Below are 17798 nucleotides of genomic sequence, written 5' to 3' on the forward strand. Positions count from 1 at the left end.
ATTCAGCAGAAAATACAGAGGAGTTTTGCTAACTGCGCTCTTGATTATATCCAGACGTCCAGCGGAGAGGGAGGTCATTTCTCAACTCCTTCCTTGCCCACAGCCAACTTTCCACGTGCTCAGGGGAAAAAAAGAGTAGGATAAAAAAAAAAACGGAATAAAGAAAACATGAAAAAAAAATTAATATAAAACAAATAAAATAAAAGTTGAAAAAAAAAACCTCAAAAGAGTAAAAAAGAAATAAAATTTAAAATAAATTAAAAATATAATAAATTGTTTAAAATAAAAAATATCACGAAAGTAAAATCTAAAATATCCATAAATTGAAAAATGAAAAAATTAAGAGTAATTAGGATTTTAAATAGTAATAAAGAAAAATAAAAACTAAAAAGTAAATAACAGAACAAAAATATAAAAATAAAAGAAATAAACCCAAATCATTTTAAAAATACAAAACAAAAAAAAACCCCATGAAAACATTAACCACAATACAATATTTAACATAAAAAATACAAAAATCAAAAAGTAAAAAGGAAAATAATAATTAAAATAAAATATGAAACTAAATAAACACAGCTTTCCCCTTTATGCCACTGACTACCACAGCTCTGGGAGCATCCTGGATTATGCAGGGATAGGGAAAACAAACCCAGTGCCTCCCAGAAAATAAGGTTTTCTAGACAAATCCCAGTTTTGCTTGGAAACGAATTCTGTTTTATCGGGAAGTTCACTTTGGATGAACATCCACATGTGCCAAGGCAGGAAAGAACCACCCCCTTGTGTCCAAGGGACAGCAACTAGGCCGGGATTTAAGTTTTAATGGAACTTATATAATAAAAAACGCACCAAATTGAACTTCACAAAGAGACGAATCACGGCAATTAAACACTTAACGAGTTTTCCTGGGAATTCCCAGAATTCTGCGGATATGGCGCTGAACAATTCCGGATTTACCAACATTAATTGGGTAAATTTCCTTGGAAATGTCCCCTAAGAAGTAGCAAAATTCCAACTTGGATGGAAAATAGGAAAAAATAAATGCTGACTTACTAAAATCAGAGAGAGGCTAAACATCAAATAAAAGGAAGGAATAATATCTAACTCCCAGCTTGCCTGCAAAACAAGCCCGGAAATTTCTAACGCTGAAAACTTTTGGAACGGTCAGGAAGTCGGTGGAAGCCCATGGAATGAGGATTTCAAATCTGCTTCCTCTGCTCTGATTTTCAAGGGAAGAGGGAGTTAAACATGCCTGTTTACTCCTATTCGAAAAAGGATCTCTCATTTATGGGAGTAACAATCCAAAGGAACTCCAATCTTACTTGGATTTGACAGCTGAAACTCTCAGCAGAGTTGCGAAGTTTCAGTGGAACAAAAGAGCCACAATTCCTGGAAAAACAAAATGCAACTCAGCAAAAGACAGCAATTCCATTGACAAATGCATGGAGGAGGAGGAGGAGGAGGATGACACCAGGAACACAAACCAGCTGAAAGCAACGATTTATTGGAAAGGGCTGGAAATCAAATGGACAGTCTCTGGTCATGCTCAGGCATTTCTCCAGGAGTCAGAGAGAAAAGTGGGAACCCTGCACTGGGATAAGGCCTTCCTGTGGCTTCACTTCCTACTGGCTCTCTCCTTTTTTGCCAACTACCTGCAAGAGGAAAAACAGCAGGAATAAAGTTTCAAACAGGAGGTCCTTGGTTCAGGCAGACTGAAGTGCAGCTCCCAGGGAGTGAGTCCAGGCTGGGCCCAGGGGAGCTCCGGGAATCTGGGATTGCCCGTGGAATTAAAGGGCTGGAAAAGCAGGACCCACCTGCCGGGTTTAGTGCTGGGACACAGCAAGGCCTCGGCTCAGGGGCAGCAGTTAGAGCCGGGACCGCAGGAGAACGCCCCAAAGCCGGGTTAAACATCCTGCGTGACATGCAGCACGCTCCAGGAGAAACTCGGGTGGGAGAAGCCCCCGGATGCTCCACGTTCCTTGCCTTTAGCTGCTTTGCCTCCCTCAGAATGCTGACCTCGCCGTGCAGCTCCTACAAAATAGGAGAACCTATGGGAATCATCCACTGGTGGATCTCTAGTTATTAAGAAACAAAATGTGTCCAAGCTCTACTGCAAAGCAGCAGCTCCGAGGTGACACAGGGATTTATTCCAGAGGGGACACAAGTACTTCACAGCTTTTAATACATAAATGAATAGGAGCAGAAATTTTGCGTTTATTTTAGGTCTGATGATGTCCACGGTTGCACAAGCATGGAGGGGCCGTAATCACATTCCTATGTTATTTAGGATATTTTGAATGGCAATATATAACAAACCAATATGTCTCATAATCTGCTATTCAAAGGAAACTAATCATAAGCCGATAACGTGCAGTTTGGGGTCTATCTGTAATTTACCACACTTTTGGTTAAATTACAGCTCCTGACTGTAAAACCCCTGAGAAATCACAATTTTAATCAATTACACCTCAAAATAAAAGAATTGTGATACATAATGGCATTAAAAATTATATTCTTGCATATATAACGCAGACCTTTATCAAATACCAAAAGGTATAGAAAATCTATTTGGTAATTGCTTTGATGTCTCCTGTGAATACAGCAAATTACAAGACCCTCCTGTCGCTACAATAAGATTTGAATGTATCCACTTTCTGGAGTGTATATTGGACAAGAACAGATATTTGCAAAGGTCCGGTTTCACTTCGAACTTCTTCCAAGCAGTTGTCTCCTGTCTGATGCAGATATTTTAGTATTTTGTTGATGGATTATGATATGGATTAAGACAACAGCACACTTCTTGGTCTTTTCAGCTACGTACTGAAAAATTACCTACACAAGAAATGAAAAGCCTTACCCGAATGAATTTACCTCTCGGACAGAAGTTACAGCAATCATCTGCCTGCCTTTGACGACAGTAGCTTCTCTCTGAGAACTTCTGCCCAGTGTTGAAATGTTTCTGGTAGATCTTCAAGCATTCCCCATCTGAGGCTTTTCTCCTCCACAGAAATCCTGCAGAAAGGAAAGCTAAACCAGAAAAGTTGTTTGTAAGAGATTCAAACAAGTCACACCTAGATATATAACAGCAGGAGAAGGAAGCAAAAGTTTTGGGTGGGTGGTCTGACAAATATTGAAAAGAAACAAATTGTTTTTCTAACACAGTAGGCCCATGAAAGCAGAACTGGCTGAAGGACCCAGGGGTTTCTTACCAAGGCACAGCAAGGTGGTACTACCTGCCTAGAGAAAATTCATAATAATCCCCTAAAAATTACAGAAAAACAACATTTTCTTTAAAATAAAAATACAACCACACCATTAAATTATCACATTGGCAATATTCACAGGTTTTCAAGTATTACACTCGAGTTGACTTAATACATTTTTCGGAGCATGCACAAATAAATATTCAGAATTCCCAAGTACCTTTCCCTGCCTTGGCAGATTCTCCTCAGAAGCAGCCAGGACTTGGAGATACTGTAATTGCTAAGACACTTAAAAAAAAAAAAATTTGAATTCCAGCCTTTGAGATCACTTTATCTGGCAGGAGGGCAGTAGGATTCCTATTTGCTCAAACAGGATTCAGCCCTTCCTGCTGAGATGCCCCCAGAAAGCTGGCTCAGAATCACCAGTGAAGGTCAGAGCTGTTGGTGAAGCTGTTTTCCACTGTGTTATCTGATTGCTTCAACATCATTTCCCCGTATTCACCAATTTCCCTCTTGTGCATGAAATCAATGCATCAATTTACTTCCTGACTCCCAAAGCTCATTCTGCTTTTCATTTAAAGAAAAAGAGAGTGAAAATCAATCCAAAATGGTTCCGCAGCTGCTGAATTATTCTCTGCCTCGTGTCTTTACCGACGCTGAGGGGCACCATCATGCAGCTGCTTCTAGGAACTGGACTTCACCTCACCGAGTGGGTGGCGAGGGAGGCTCCGTCCGTCCCTGGATACGAACGCTGCGGGAAAAGGAAAGACCTCAGCGGCCCGGCCCCGGCCGAGCCCGGCAGCCCCCCCGGCCCTTCCTGCCCCGCTCCCCCTCAGAGGAGAGGGGCTGCGCGCCCCGGCCCACGGTCCCCTCCCTACCTGCAGCCGGGCTCGGCGGGCTCGGGCCGGGCTCGCCTCGGTTCGGCTCCACCCGGCGCGGTTCGGCCGCGCTCGGCCAAGCGGCGCTCGGCTCCGCTCGCTCTGCAGCCCCGGCCGCAGGCGAGGGCTCGGTGTGTGCGGCGGGAGCGGCGGGCGCGGAGCGGAGCGGGGCCGGCGGGCGCCGGAGCCGTCCGGAGGCCTCTCGGGCGGGCGCGACCCCGGGAGGGCGGCGGCATCTCGCCTCCGGCGGGCCGCACGACGGGCCGGTGTCCGCGGCGCCGCCCGGCCGGGCTCCAGCGGGCCCGGGCTCTCCGCCTCAGCCGGGGGCACCGGGGACGGGCGGCGGCCGGCCGTGAGGAGCGAGGCGCTTTTGTCCCTCCCACACATCTCCAGCCTTCAGCTTGGGAGCTCTGGGCCCCTCCCTCATACACCGATTCTCCAATTGGTGGAGAGCCGCCGCAGTGACTGCTGCGCTGGCCTGAAGCTTGAGATCCCGCAGCCGCTGCTGCTGCTGCTGCTTCAGCCTTGCCGCGTGCACCGTGCAGCCCCATCTCCTCCTCCTCCTCCTCTTTCTCCCGATCCTCCTCCCTGGGATGTGGGCAGACCCAGAGGGTAAGTGGGAGCCCTGGCTCACCTCAACCGTTCTCATCCCCCGCCCTGTCACAGGACCCCACAAGTTCACTCAGGGGAGGCACGGCCAGGCCACTGGGCCGTATGGGGGAGCAGATAATTCCCAGCATCAGAGGGTGACCTCCCACCATGCACCAGCCAAGCATGCTTTGTCCCTGCCCACCCTCTCTCTTCCTGCCTCCAGCTCAGGACTTCTGTCCCACCAGCTCCAACACAGAGCCTTGGGCACACGGGTAGAAGAAACAAGAGTGGTGCCAAAAGAGGCCTTGAGGCTTGAGTTTGCCTGCAAGATGTCCTCCCCCTGCAGGGAGCCCATGGGTGCCAGGCAAATCTGAGATCCACAGGGTGCTGAGGGCCCCTTAGAGCAGCCCCTAATTTATTAGGGAGCTGCATCTGCTAAACGGTGTTTCAGGCACTGCTGTCACACAGAGATTTTTACCACAAGCCCGTGAGACTTTATGCTTCCAGGGCAGGCAGCATCAGCCACAGAAAGGCAGGATTGATCTCTGGGCTGGGCTGGTGTTCTGGCCCTATCAGGGAGCCCCAAGCCTGGACAAAAATGCTCTTTCCTATCAAGCATCCTCTATCCTGCGTACCATGTCCAGGTCTTTGGCAGACACAGGTCCTGGCACAGGTGCTTCTCCTGGGGGGAACCATCACCCCAAATAAGCAGCAAGGGTGCTGTTCTCGCAGTCAGACAGCAGCTCTAGCTGGGAGGGAGGGGATAAAATGGCTAAAATCTGCAGCAGACAACCATTGTTGAAAGTAAAACAGAGAATCAAAAAGAGCGTGAAGTCAAACAAGAAAGCAACTCTGAGGAGGGTGAAGAGCATAGAATCATAGAAGCACAGAATGATTTTGGGGTGAAAAGGACCTTTAAAGGCCATTCAGTCCAAGCCCTCTGCCATGGGCAGGGACACCTTCCCTGCTGAGAGCTCCAAAAAACCTGGCCTTGAACGTTTCCAGGGATGGGGCTCCACCATACGTTTGGGTAACATATGGCAGTGTTTATCTATCCCTCACACAGAAAATTAATTTCTTACTATCTGATCTGAATCCCATGTTCCCCTGCCAGCACCTCCATTTGCCATTTCCCCTTTAGCACCTCCAGTCATCTCCTTCCTGCACCCTTTCCTGTCTCCATCCTCCCTCCTAGCAGAGTTGCAGGTTATCCAGTAGCTCCTGAGTGGCCTCTTTGCCAACATCGGGTCTGCTGAGGTGTCATGCGTGGCACTCGTAGGGGACATATGCATCTTAGCAGTGCATCCTGCCCACTGGAGCATCTGCTTCCACTGGCCCCGGGCCAGCCAGGCTGCAGCTGAAGGTGATGGGGAAAAGATCACGTCCCAGTACAAAATCAGTTTGTGCAATATCATCCAATTTGTGCACGCCACAGTTCAGCAGACAGAAGAGCAGTGTGAGTAGAGGAAGGAGCCCTGCCAGAGCCCTCCTCCTCAGCAGGATGGCATCTGATGTCTCATCGGGTGCAAGAGCTCCTGAAACCCTGCAGCTGCTGGGGCATATGACTAGCAGGGTTGGGCAGGGCAGCAGACCAAAAATGCCCCTCAGAGCTCCTGCCATGTGGCACAAGGAACCCCTCTGCGTGTCAGAAAGCTGCCACCAAATTTCCTGGAACTGCAGGATTGACACAGCCAGAATCACGAAAGAGAAAACTGGGGGCAAATCTTTTGGAGGACAGAATTCTTTTTAAAGAAGCACCGCACACCAGTATCTACTCTATTCTTAAGAGGCTTCTGTAGGCTTGCAGGGTGTCTGGGGTCTCCTGAAGCATGGTGTGACCCCCTGCTGGCCATTGCACCCTGCTTTCCACTCCATCCCTGTATGTGCCATCAGCCAAACCCCAGTTCATGCCATCCATGTCCCACACACTCAGGGGACCTCTCCACTGGCTTTTCCCTTGACAGAGCCATTGCTGGTGCAGTTCTGTGCAGGTTCTGTGCTGCAGCCCAATACGACAAGGCAGGGCTTGCTGAATGTCAGTTGGGGTGGCAGAGACCTCGCTGATTTTGAGGTAGATAGACAGCACTGGGGGTCATGGCAGCCATCACAGGTGGCAGAGCTGATCAGCAAGAGCCTCAAGAAGCAGAGGTCAGAGTGCTCATGGAGCACTTTGTCTCCATGTGGATATGCAGAGCAACTTCCTCAGGCTGAAGAGGTATGGGATGGCAATTTTGGAGAGACAAGGTGAGCCCACCGTGACCCTGCAAGAGCTACCCCCACGCTGGGGCCCAGCCCTGCCCCACAGAACTTGCCCCACGCTATTGCTCTCATTCCCCAGAGCTGCCTGTGGCCACGGTCGTTGCGCACAGCCCCAGGCTAGAGCGGCTGCTGCCTGTTTGCCACGCCAGCGGCTTCCACCCCAATCCCATCAGCGTGGCCTGGCTGCGGGACGGCCAGGAGGTGCCTCCGGGCCCGGCGTTTAACAGCAGCCCCATCCTGCCCAAGGCTGACCTCACCCACCAGCTCTGCAGTGTCCTGGCCGTGGCCCCCCGTGCTGGGCACAGCTGTGTCAGCCGTGTGAGCCACCAGAGCCTGGGCGCCCACAGCCTTCTCATCCCGTGGGGTAGGTTCCATTCAGACATGGGGTGCAGGCTGCAGATGACAGCCACTGGCCCTGTGAGGGGCAGCACCTGATGGGCGCTGTCACCCTCACACAGTCGCCCTCTTCCCTCCCTGTCCCAGCAAAGCACAGCACATCCCCTACCATCAGCATCACCATTGCGGTGCTGCTTCTTGTGGCCACAGCCTCTGCTTGGGTATTTTGGTGGCGGAAGCACAGGTGAGCTCTCCCTCCCATCACCTGCGGTAAGATTTATGGGCATGTAGGTCAGTGCAGGGGTTGCAGCAGCAGCAGCAGCTCTGTAGGGGTTAAGCCCCTGAGTGCCATCAGAGCTCACACATAGCCTTTGCAGGAAGGGTAATGAGGGTGCATGAGAGAGCCAAGAATTTATCATGTGAGGCCTGTTTGCCCACAGAGCAACAACTCTTCTACTCTCTCGTGGAGTCCCTGGAACCCCCATCCCCTCTCTAGATCACTGACCCCTGCCCTGCTCTTTGGACCACTCCCGTGCCCTTAGACCATTGGTTCCTGATCCCTATTTAGGCCCGTGCACAGCACATGGCCAGGTCTTTCTGTCCCTGAACCCTCTGGTGTGCTGGAACAAACCTTGCTGGAATTTATCATAACAACAGTCCCTTCTTGCCTCTCTTTGCTGAGCCTAGCCACGGCATGTGTGATGTGAGTCTGACTGCTTAGCCCGAATCCTCCGCGAGTGGCTTTTCCACAGGAGATGTTTATGGGGCTCTAGGTAGCAGCTCCACCATGCAAAAAGCACACTGCTAGAGATCTTTGTCTCGGCTCCAGCTCTGCAACAATTCAGCTGATTTGAATATCATCACTAAGTCCACTCCAGAGTCAATATCCCAGCCGCACCGTCCTTTTCAGCTGCAGCCCTAGAGTCCCCATCCCTGCCCCACAGTCACTATGCCAGCCCTTTCATCATTTCACCATGCACCTCTCAGTTCCTTTCTCAGCTCTGCGGTTTCTTTCCATTACCACTCACAATTGCAGCCCCACAGTGATTTCAGCAGCAGCCCTACAGTGGCTATCACAGGCCCAGACAATATCTGTGCAAGCCTGGGATTTCTGGTGCAATCTTCCATTCCCCTTTTCAGGTCTAGTGATCCTGTTCCATTTTCAGTCACAATAGGCAGTGCAAACATCAATATCACAGGCCTACAGAGATTTCAGCACACAAATCCTACAGTCTTTACACCCGTCCTATAGTTCCTATGCCATTAACAATGTCTATCCCACCCTCTGGTGATTTCAAGTGGAGTTCTAGAAAGCCCTTCCCAGCCCCAGTGGTTATAGCTCTTAACCCACAAGCTTTATTTCACGGCCAGCTGGGTTCTTCTTCATCCAGCCCTACGTGTGTGTTTCTCCACCTCCGCAGCCTGAATCTTGTCCTGCTTTAAATAGGCAGGATCTTCATCTTGGCACCAGCCCGGTAACAATTCAGCTCTGAGCCCTACAGTGTCTATGCTCACCCTGCAGTCAATATCCCAGCCCCACTGTGATTTCAGCCCCAGCCCTTTAGTGCCACACCCAGAGCCAGGCAATATCCCAGCAGCGCCAGCTTCTAAGGAGCCATCTTAGAGCAATCCCTTTTCATCTGTACACCCCTCTCCTCCCAATTTCAGCCTCAAGACCCAGCCCCAACATCAATATCACAGGCCTACAATGATTTCAGCACAGCAATGATACAGGCTCTATGTCAGCCCTGGAGTTTCTATGGCCTTGGCAGTCTCTATGCCACCGCTGCAGCGATTTCAGCTGGAGCCCTGCAGAGTCCCCTTCCCAGCCCCAGTGATTTCAGCTCTCGACCCGCAAGCTTTATTTCAAGTCCAGCACAGTTCTTCCAGCTCTGCGTGCGTTTTTCTGCCTGTCTCTGCCAGGTGTAGCTGCTGCAGGTTGAGACAACAGGGTCCTTTTTTTGTCTCTAGTTGTGCGGTTTCAGCTTCAGCTCTAGAAACGGTATTCCACCTCCATTCCATTAATCTTTATTCCATTACCAACCCCTGGGCACATGTCCCATTTCACAGTCGCTTCCCAGGTCTACATTCACTATCCCCTTTGAACAGTGACTGCAATTGCAGCACTGCAGTGCCCAGTGATTTCAGCTTCAGTCCCACAAGCTTTATTTCACTGCCAGCTCTTCTATTCCACTTCTGTCTCCACATCTTCCCAGCAGTGGCACAAAATGCTGCTTCTGGTTCTCAGAGTATGATTTTTTTATTTTTGCTCTAGCTCTGTGTTGTTTCAGCTCAGCTCCTGTTCCCATATTCAAGCCTCAACCTGCTAATCCTTACTGCAGCAACAGCTCTCCAGTCCCTACCCCAGCCCTTACAGCGATTTCAGCTCCAGCCCGCAGGTCCCGTCCCGGCTCCATATTCCCCAGAGCAGCCCCCCAGGGGTTTTACCCCAAAGCCTACCATCTTTGTGTCTCCTCCAGCTCTGCTGTCTCAGCTCCAGCTCCTCAGCTTCCCACTGCCTGCAGCTAAAACTGCTACTGCTTCTCACTGCAGCCCGGGGCTGTTGAGAAGGCCACAAGTCAGTCATTGTCATCACTTCAATGTCTTTAGGAGTTGTATCACCCACCCTCCTGGGTTCTCAACCTTGGGGACACTTGAAGCCCGAAGGCCAACATGTATCTCCCCCCTTCCCCTGGGTCTCAGCCCAGCACTTGTCCAAAAGCCCCCTCAGCTCCCCCAGGCAGCACCAGGGGCTGGAAAGAGCCACTGGGCCCCTGCTCCCTCATCCCAAAAGGTGTCCACGGGTTGATTCTCAGGCCCTGGAGCCCTCCGAGCCCCCACAGCCTCAGCCTCTGCTGGGTACCACGGGGCAAGGGCTGGTAACCTGCCAGGCATCTCCTGCAGGCCCTGAGCTGCAGCGCCATCCCCTTCTCCCGTGGGGAGAACCCTCCAGCCCCAGCATTTCCACCGTTCCACACTGTTTTGGGCGTGCCTCTAGTGCCAAGGGCTTTATTCCACATCCTGGGGCTTTCTGTCTCTACTGGGCTCACAACTGCTGTTTCAGCCCTAGCCCTACAACCTTTACTGAATTAACGTCAGATATTTAGAAAAAAAAAAAAAAACAAACAAACAAAAAAAAAAAAAACCAAAAAAAAAACACACCAAAAAGAAAAACAAAGAAAGAAACAAAAACCCAAACAAACAAACAAAGAAAAAAAACCCAACAAAAAAAAAAAAAAAAAACAAAACAAAAAAAAAACCACGAGCCAAAATTTAATGCATTGAAACAAGCAAAATAATGAAAAGATGCAATAAATATGAAAAACATAGTTACTTCTAATAAAAGCAAAATAAAATAAGAAAAACTGCAAAAACTGCTGCTTTATTTCTGATCCTGTAAACACTGCTTTAAATCCAGAAACTACAGAAGCGCTTCTCGCCGGCCCCTGGTAGCCACAGCCGGTCGTCCTGCGCCGCACCAGGCCCCGCACCAGGCCTCCGGCCGCCCTGGGTACGGCTGGCGCCACTGCCCCAGGACACCGGCGGCCCCCAGACACTGGCGCAGGCGGACGCGGGAGTCGCGTCCGTGCTCACCCTCGCTCCCCGGGCCGGCAGCTGCGGACATCCCGTCCCGGCGCAGCGGCGCTCCTCCCAGCCGACCGACCGCGCAGCTCCAAACGCCGCTCCCCGTCCCGCCGCCGGACTGACCCCGCCCCCCCCCCGCCCCCTCAGGGCGCTATTTATGCCCCAGGGCCGGCCAGCTCAGCCAATCACAAGCGGATGCAGCGCCGGCCCCGCCAATCCCTGTTGAGGAAGCGCCGGCCAGGTGAGCCCAACCAATCACAAGCGGAGGCAGCGCCGGCCCCGCCAATCCCAGCTCGGCTCCGCGAGCCCCGCCCCGCTGTCCCCTCACGGCCCTGCTCCCGCCAGGGCCGGCGGATCGGGGCCGGGGGGTTCGGGGCCCGGGCTGAGGGCGCGGCGGCGTTGCGGTCGCGATCGGGACCGGGAGCGCTCCGGGCGGCAGGAGCCGCTCCTGCTCCGCCCGCAGCCGGCGCTGCGCCGGCGTCCTGCCGGGGCTCCGGGCACGAGAGGACGGCGGCGGCGATTTCCTGGTGCCGGCAGGGCCAGGCCGGGCCGCGGGGAACCCCCGTGCCGGCCCCGGGACCCCCCAAATCCCGCCGCTCCCCGCCATCAGCATCAGCATTGTGGTGCTGCTTCTTGTGGCCACAGCCTCTGCTTGGGTATTTTGGTGGCGGAAGCACAGGTGAGCTCTCCCTCCCATCAGCTGCGGTAAGATTTATGGGCACGTAGGTCGGTGCAGGGGTTGCAGCAGCAGCAGCAGCAGCAGCTCTGTAGGGGTGAACTCTCTGAGTGCCATCACAGCTCACACATAGCCTTTGCAGGAAGGGGAATGAGGCTGCATGGGAGAGCCAAGAGTTCATCATTTGAGGCCTGGTTGCCCACAGAGCAGTAAGTCTTTGCTCTCTTGTGGAGTCCCTGGAACCCCTTGGGGCAATTGCCAGGCTCCTGCCTTGGAAGGACGCAGCATAGAGTCTTGCCTGCCTAGGCTGAAAGAATGGCGCTTCCTGGGTGCTTTGCCCCAGTTTCTTGTGTGCCCATTCCCCCGGTCCTGGTAGTTTCTCTTTTCCCTGCTTCCCTATTGGTGGTGGTATCCCAGTGTCCGCTCCTGTCCCCTCTCTAGATCACTGAGCCCTGCCCTGCTCTTAGTAGCACCCCCGTGCCCTTAGACCATTGGTTCCTGATCCCTATTTAGGCCTGTGCACAGCACATGGCCAGGTCTTTTTATCGCTGATCCCTTTAGGGTGCTGGAAAAAACCTTGCTGGAATTCATCGTACAAAAAGGCCCTTCTTGCCTCTCTTTGCTGAGCCTAGCCACGGCGTGTGTGATGTGAGTCTGACTGCTTAGCCCGAATCCTCCGCCAGTGGCTTTTCCACAGGAGATGCTTATGGGGCTCTAGGTAGCAGCTCCACCATGCAAAAAGCACACTGCTAGAGATCTTTGTCTTGACTCCAGCTCTGCAAAAATTCAGCTCCCCCCCTACGATCACTGAGTCCAGCCCAGAGTCAATATCCCAGCCACACAGTCCTTTTCAGCTGCAGCCCTAGAGTCCCCATCCCTGCTCCATAGTGACTATTCCAGCCCTTCCATCATTTCAGCAGGCATCTCTCAGTCCCTTTCTCAGCTCTGCAGATTCCATTTTCACTCACAATCCCACCCTGCAGTCAATAGCCCAGCCCCAACAGTGATTTCAGCCCTGGCCATACAGCATTTCCACCCCAAGACGCAGGCAATATCCCAGCAGCGCCGGCACTTCAGCCCTCTTCCAGCCCCTCCCACTTTCAGCTGTCCACACGCCCTCTCCCATGTTCAGCCTCGAGACCCAGCCCCAACACCAGTGTCACAGGACTATTTATTTCAGCACACCCATCCTACAGGCTCTATGTCAGCCCTAGAGTTTCTATGGCCTTGGCAGTCTCTATGGCACCGCTGCAGGGCTTTGAGCCAGAGCCCTGCAGAGTCCCCTTGCCCAGCCCCAGTGATTTCAGCTGTTGACCCACAAGCTTTATTTGACAGCCAGCTGGTTTCTTCTAGCAGCATGCACGGGTTTCTCCGACTCTGGCAGCAGCAATATCTCCACCGTCACGGGGCAGGACGGTTGTCTTGGCCCCAGCTCTGCCACGGTTTAGCTCCGACCCGAGAGTGTCTGTGCCCACCGTGCAGTCAATAGCCCAGCCCCAACAGTGATTTCAGCCCTGGCCATACAGCATTTCCACCCCAAGACGCAGGCAATATCCCAGCAGCGCCGGCACTTCAGCCCTCTTCCAGCCCCTCCCACTTTCAGCTGTCCACACGCCCTCTCCCGTGTTCAGCCTCGAGACCCAGGCCCAACACCAGTATCACAGGCCTATATATTCCAGCACACCCATCCTGCAGGCTCTATGTCAGCCCTAGAGTTTCTATGGCCTTGGCAGTCTCTATGGCACCGCTGCAGGGCTTTGAGCCGGAGCCCTGCAGAGTCCCCTTGCCCAGCCCCAGTGATTTCAGCTGTTGACCCACAAGCTTTATTTGACAGCCAGCTGGTTTCTTCTAGCAGCATGCACGGGTTTCTCCGACTCCGGCAGCAGCAATATCTCCACCGTCACGGGGCAGGACGGTTGTCTTGGCCCCAGCTCTGCCACGGTTTAGCTCCGACCCGAGAGTGTCTGTGCCCACCGTGCAGTCAATAGCCCAGCCCCAACAGTGATTTCAGCCTTGGCCATACAGCACGTCCCCCCCAAGGACGCAGGCAATATCCCAGCAGCGTCGGCATTTCAGCCCTCTTCCAGCCCCTCCCACTTTCAGCTGTCCACACGCCCTCTCCCATGTTCAGCCTCGAGACCCAGCCCCAACAGCAGTATCACAGGACTATTTATTTCAGCACACCCATCCTACAGGCTCTATGTCAGCCCTAGAGTTTCTATGGCCTTGGCAGTCTCTATGGCACCGCTGCAGGGCTTTGAGCCGGAGCCCTGCAGAGTCCCCTTGCCCAGCCCCAGTGATTTCAGCTCTTGACGCACAAGCTTTATTTCACTGCCAGCTCTTCTGTTTCAGTTCTGTCTTCACATCTTCCCATCAGTGACACATCGTGCCGCTTTTGGTCTCAGAGTATGATTTTTGGATTTTTTGTAGCTCTGTGTTGTTTTAGCTCCCCTCTTGTACCCATAGTCCAGCCCCAACCTGCCAATCCTTACTGCAGCAACAGCTCTCCAGTCCCTACCCCAGCCCTTACAGCGATTTCAGCTCCAGCCCGCAGTTCCCGTCCCGGCTCCATATTTCCTAGACCAGCCCCCCAGGGGTTTTACCCCAAAGCCTACCATCTTTGTGTCTCCTCCAGCTCTGCTGTCTCAGCTCCAGCTCCTCAGCTTCCCACTGCCTGCAGCTAAAACTGCTACTGCTTCTCACTGCAGCCCGGGGCTGTTGAGAAGGCCACAAGTCAGTCATTGTCATCACTTCAATGTCTTTAGGAGTTGTATCACCCACCCTCCTGGGTTCTCAACCTTGGGGACACTTGAAGCCCGAAGGCCAACATGTATCTCCCCCCTTCCCCTGGGTCTCAGCCCAGCACTTGTCCAAAAGCCCCCTCAGCTCCCCCAGGCAGCACCAGGGGCTGGGAAGAGCCACTGGGCCCCTGCTCCCCCATCCCAAAAGGTGTCCACGGGTTGATTCTCAGGCCCTGGAGCCCTCTGAGCCCCCACAGCCTCAGCCTCTGCTTGGTACCACGGGGCAAGGGCTGGTAACCTGCCAGGCATCTCCTGCAGGCCCTGAGCTGCAGCGCCATCCCCTTCTCCCGTGGGGAGAACCCTCCAGCCCCAGCATTTCCACCGTTCCACACTGTTTTGGGCGTGCCTCTAGTGCCAAGGGCTTTATTCCACATCCTGGGGCTTTCTGTCTCGACTGGGCTCACAACTGCTGTTTCAGCCCTAGCCCTACAACCTTTACTGAATTAACGTCAGATATTTAGAAAAAAAAAAACAAAAACAAAAACAAAGAAACAAAAACAAACAAACAAACAAAAAAAAAAAACGCGAGCCAAAAATAGTGCATTGAAACAAGCAAAATAATTAAAAGATGCAATAAATACGAAAAACATAGTTACTTCTAATAAAAGCAAAATAAAATAACAAAAAATGCATAAACTGCTGCTTTATTTCTGATCCTGTAAACACTGCTTTAAATCCAGAAACTACAGAAGCGCTTCTCGCCGGCCCCTGGTAGCACAGCCGGTCGTCCTGCGCCGCACCAGGCCCCGCACCAGGCCTCCGGCCGCCCTGGGTACGGCTGGCGCCACTGCCCCAGGACACCGGCGGCCCCCAGACACTGGCGCAGGCGGACGCGGGAGTCGCGTCCGTGCTCACCCTCGCTCCCCGGGCCGGCAGCTGCGGACATCCCGTCCCGGCGCAGCGGCGCTCCTCCCGGCCGACCGACCGACCGCGCAGCTCCAAACGCCGCTCCCCGTCCCGCCGCCGGACTGACGCCCCCGGCTCCTCAGGGCGTAATTTATGCCCCAGGACCGGCCAGCTCAGTCAATCACAAGCGGATGCAGCGCCGGCCCCGCCAATCCCTGCTGAGGAAGCGCCGGCCAGGTGAACCCAACCAATCACAAGCGGAGGCAGCGCCGGCCCCGCCAATCCCAGCTCGGCCAGGCGAGCCCCCGCCCCGCTGTCCCCTCACGGCCCTGCTCCCGCCAGGGCCGGCGGATCGGGGCCGGGGGGTTCGGGGCCCGGGCTGAGGGCGCGGCGGCATTGCGGTCGCGATCGGGACCGGGAGCGCTGCGGGCGGCAGGAGCCGCTCCTGCTCCGCCCGCAGCCGGCGCTGCGCCGGCGTCCTGCCGGGGCTCCGGGCACGAGAGGACGGCGGCGGCGATTTCCTGGTGCCGGCAGGGCTGTTGGGTGAGAGGATCTCAGTGTGAGACAAGTGACTACCCGAAACACACAAACAATAAGGGATGCTCAGAGTTGCACCAGAAACACCACTGCCCTGACCACACAAATATATCAATTTTAGAAAACACAAACAAAAGCGCAGCAAAAAAAAGCCAACTCTTATTACTGCTAGTCCATTTCCCAAATATAATAAAAATAACCCCATCTCCATTCCCCTCAAAAACCTTCCAAAATATACACCCAGAACCCCCCAATTTAAAGACCTGCCTCTAACCAAATAAGAAGCATAAACCCCGCGTCTTTTAAACTATATAAATTCATTAACCTAACACATCAAAACCACAGAATTTTAAATCCTTAGTCCACACCAGCACACCATACACACCAATCCCATCACTACATACAAAAACAAAACCTATTTCCTATTACTAATATAACAAAAAAGTCTCAACTTTTAACTGCAATAAAAACACCTAATTAGCAGTAAAATCATCCTATTATAACTAACTCAAAACCCCAAACTTCCTCCAAAACAAATATTTTAAGTGCCAAAAACCCTCAAATACTTAAAGTAGCTCCTTCAGAAATGCCTTCTGTACATTCCGGACTGATTTTGAGAGCAAAGCAAGGAAAGAAAAACCACACAGCTTGTTTTAAGAAAACTGTGGTCACTCCTGTGCATTCCCTGTCCAGGGTATTCAGCCCAGGCACAGACAGACTGCAGCACACAGATCTCCTTTGCTCTTTGTTAGTTTTACCCAGCCAAAGCAAAGACTTTTTTTTTCCCTTTTTCTTCAGGCTGTTTAAACCTGCTGCAGACTGGAAAACCCAGAGAAGCACAACAATAAACAAATCAATCTACAAAAATAAAAATAGCACAAATGTAAATTAACTGCACCAAAAACAATTATTCCAAACTCAATAAACCAATAATGCCTCAAAACCATCAAAACACACAGACCACCTGTAAATACACACAAAAACCAAATGATCCATTAGACTACAAACAATAACTCTCAAATTATCCAAAGCTATAAAACATACACTGTAGTCAAGCAGGCTCAATAAACAAACTCTATAATACAATAAACAATAATTAATTATAAATATTAAGAAACCCTAAAAAATGAACTACCTCACACTGTCTCAAACCCACTAAAGCAAACACTAGATGCTCACCATGATAAAAGCCACCACTAAATAAATAAAAACCTCCCCTATACCTCACACCACAGCCAATTACACCACTGTACACCTTAGAAAACAAACCCTGGAAAAACACAATATCCCCCAAAAACCACTTGAAAACCAAACTCAGTTCAGAAATACTCTGATCATGTGAACTATTAATTCTAACATGAAATAAATACACCACACATCCCTCACCATACACCACCTACAAACAGAATAAAGCCACACAATAAATCATTAAAAACCACCAAACAGAAAAAAACAGCTCTACCCAACCTGAATCCCTCCACACAACACACAAAACCCCAATAACGCATTTCAGAACTCTCTCAAAAAGAGCTACTTAAATTAATTCTACCTCAAATACAAACAAAGCAATCCATAAAGTTACCTTCACTCAAAAACCAAATTATATATAACAAATAATACCAAAAAAAAAAAAATCACACAAAACACTACACACCACCTAAGAACATCATATTGAAAAGAAGCCACATAGAAGGGCCACTATTAATTAAAATTCCAGGAGAAAAGAAAATCTCTCCAGTTTAAACACAGAAAACAACAGAAAAAGGAGTTTCTTCAATCAATTTGAACTCCTTTTGTCTCCATAACTCCTTTTTCTCCTGGGAGCACCGGGGAGGGATTGGTGAGACAAAGCTGAAAAAGAAAAAAAAGTCCCCCCTATAAACCCACACTGGCTTACCTTCTGCTGCTGCTGGGTATAAAGGTTTGTCCCTCGTGGCCTCCAGAAGCGACGCTCCAAACCCACGTGCTCCTGCCTTCACTCCAAGAGCCACAGCCATGACCTGAGCACTCACTGCTCACAGCTGGATACCGAACTGAGCTCAGGCTCCCCCTCTTAAACCGCCCCCGGCTGGAACCGCCCCCTCGTTAT

The 17798-nt window shown here is 51.6% G+C and overlaps 1 long non-coding RNA gene and 1 pseudogene across 3 annotated transcripts; one reads left to right on the plus strand and one right to left on the minus strand.

Moving 5' to 3' along the window:
- Positions 1-354: 354 nt before the first annotated feature.
- LOC310923604 lies at positions 355-3895 on the minus strand. 2 transcript variants are annotated; one of them, XR_014592648.1, is made up of 3 exons: positions 2869-3895; positions 1812-2028; positions 355-1649 (listed from the first exon to the last, which is right to left on the minus strand). It is a non-coding gene; the product is annotated as an uncharacterized lncRNA (long non-coding RNA). The 2 variants fall into 2 exon arrangements; XR_014592649.1 differs by having other exon boundaries at positions 2855-3895.
- Positions 3896-4644: 749 nt separating this feature from the next.
- LOC310923602 (T-cell surface glycoprotein CD1a-like) lies at positions 4645-11985 on the plus strand (annotated as a pseudogene). The gene is made up of 6 exons: positions 4645-4690; positions 5865-6125; positions 6661-6913; positions 7008-7292; positions 7412-7508; positions 11668-11985. The product of its transcript is annotated as a T-cell surface glycoprotein CD1a-like (transcript).
- Positions 11986-17798: the final 5813 nt, after the last annotated feature.

The sequence above is a fragment of the Zosterops lateralis genome (genome assembly GCF_965231275.1).
Source record: "Zosterops lateralis genome assembly, contig: HAP1_HAP1_SCAFFOLD_134, whole genome shotgun sequence".
Taxonomy (NCBI): Eukaryota; Metazoa; Chordata; class Aves; order Passeriformes; family Zosteropidae; genus Zosterops; species Zosterops lateralis.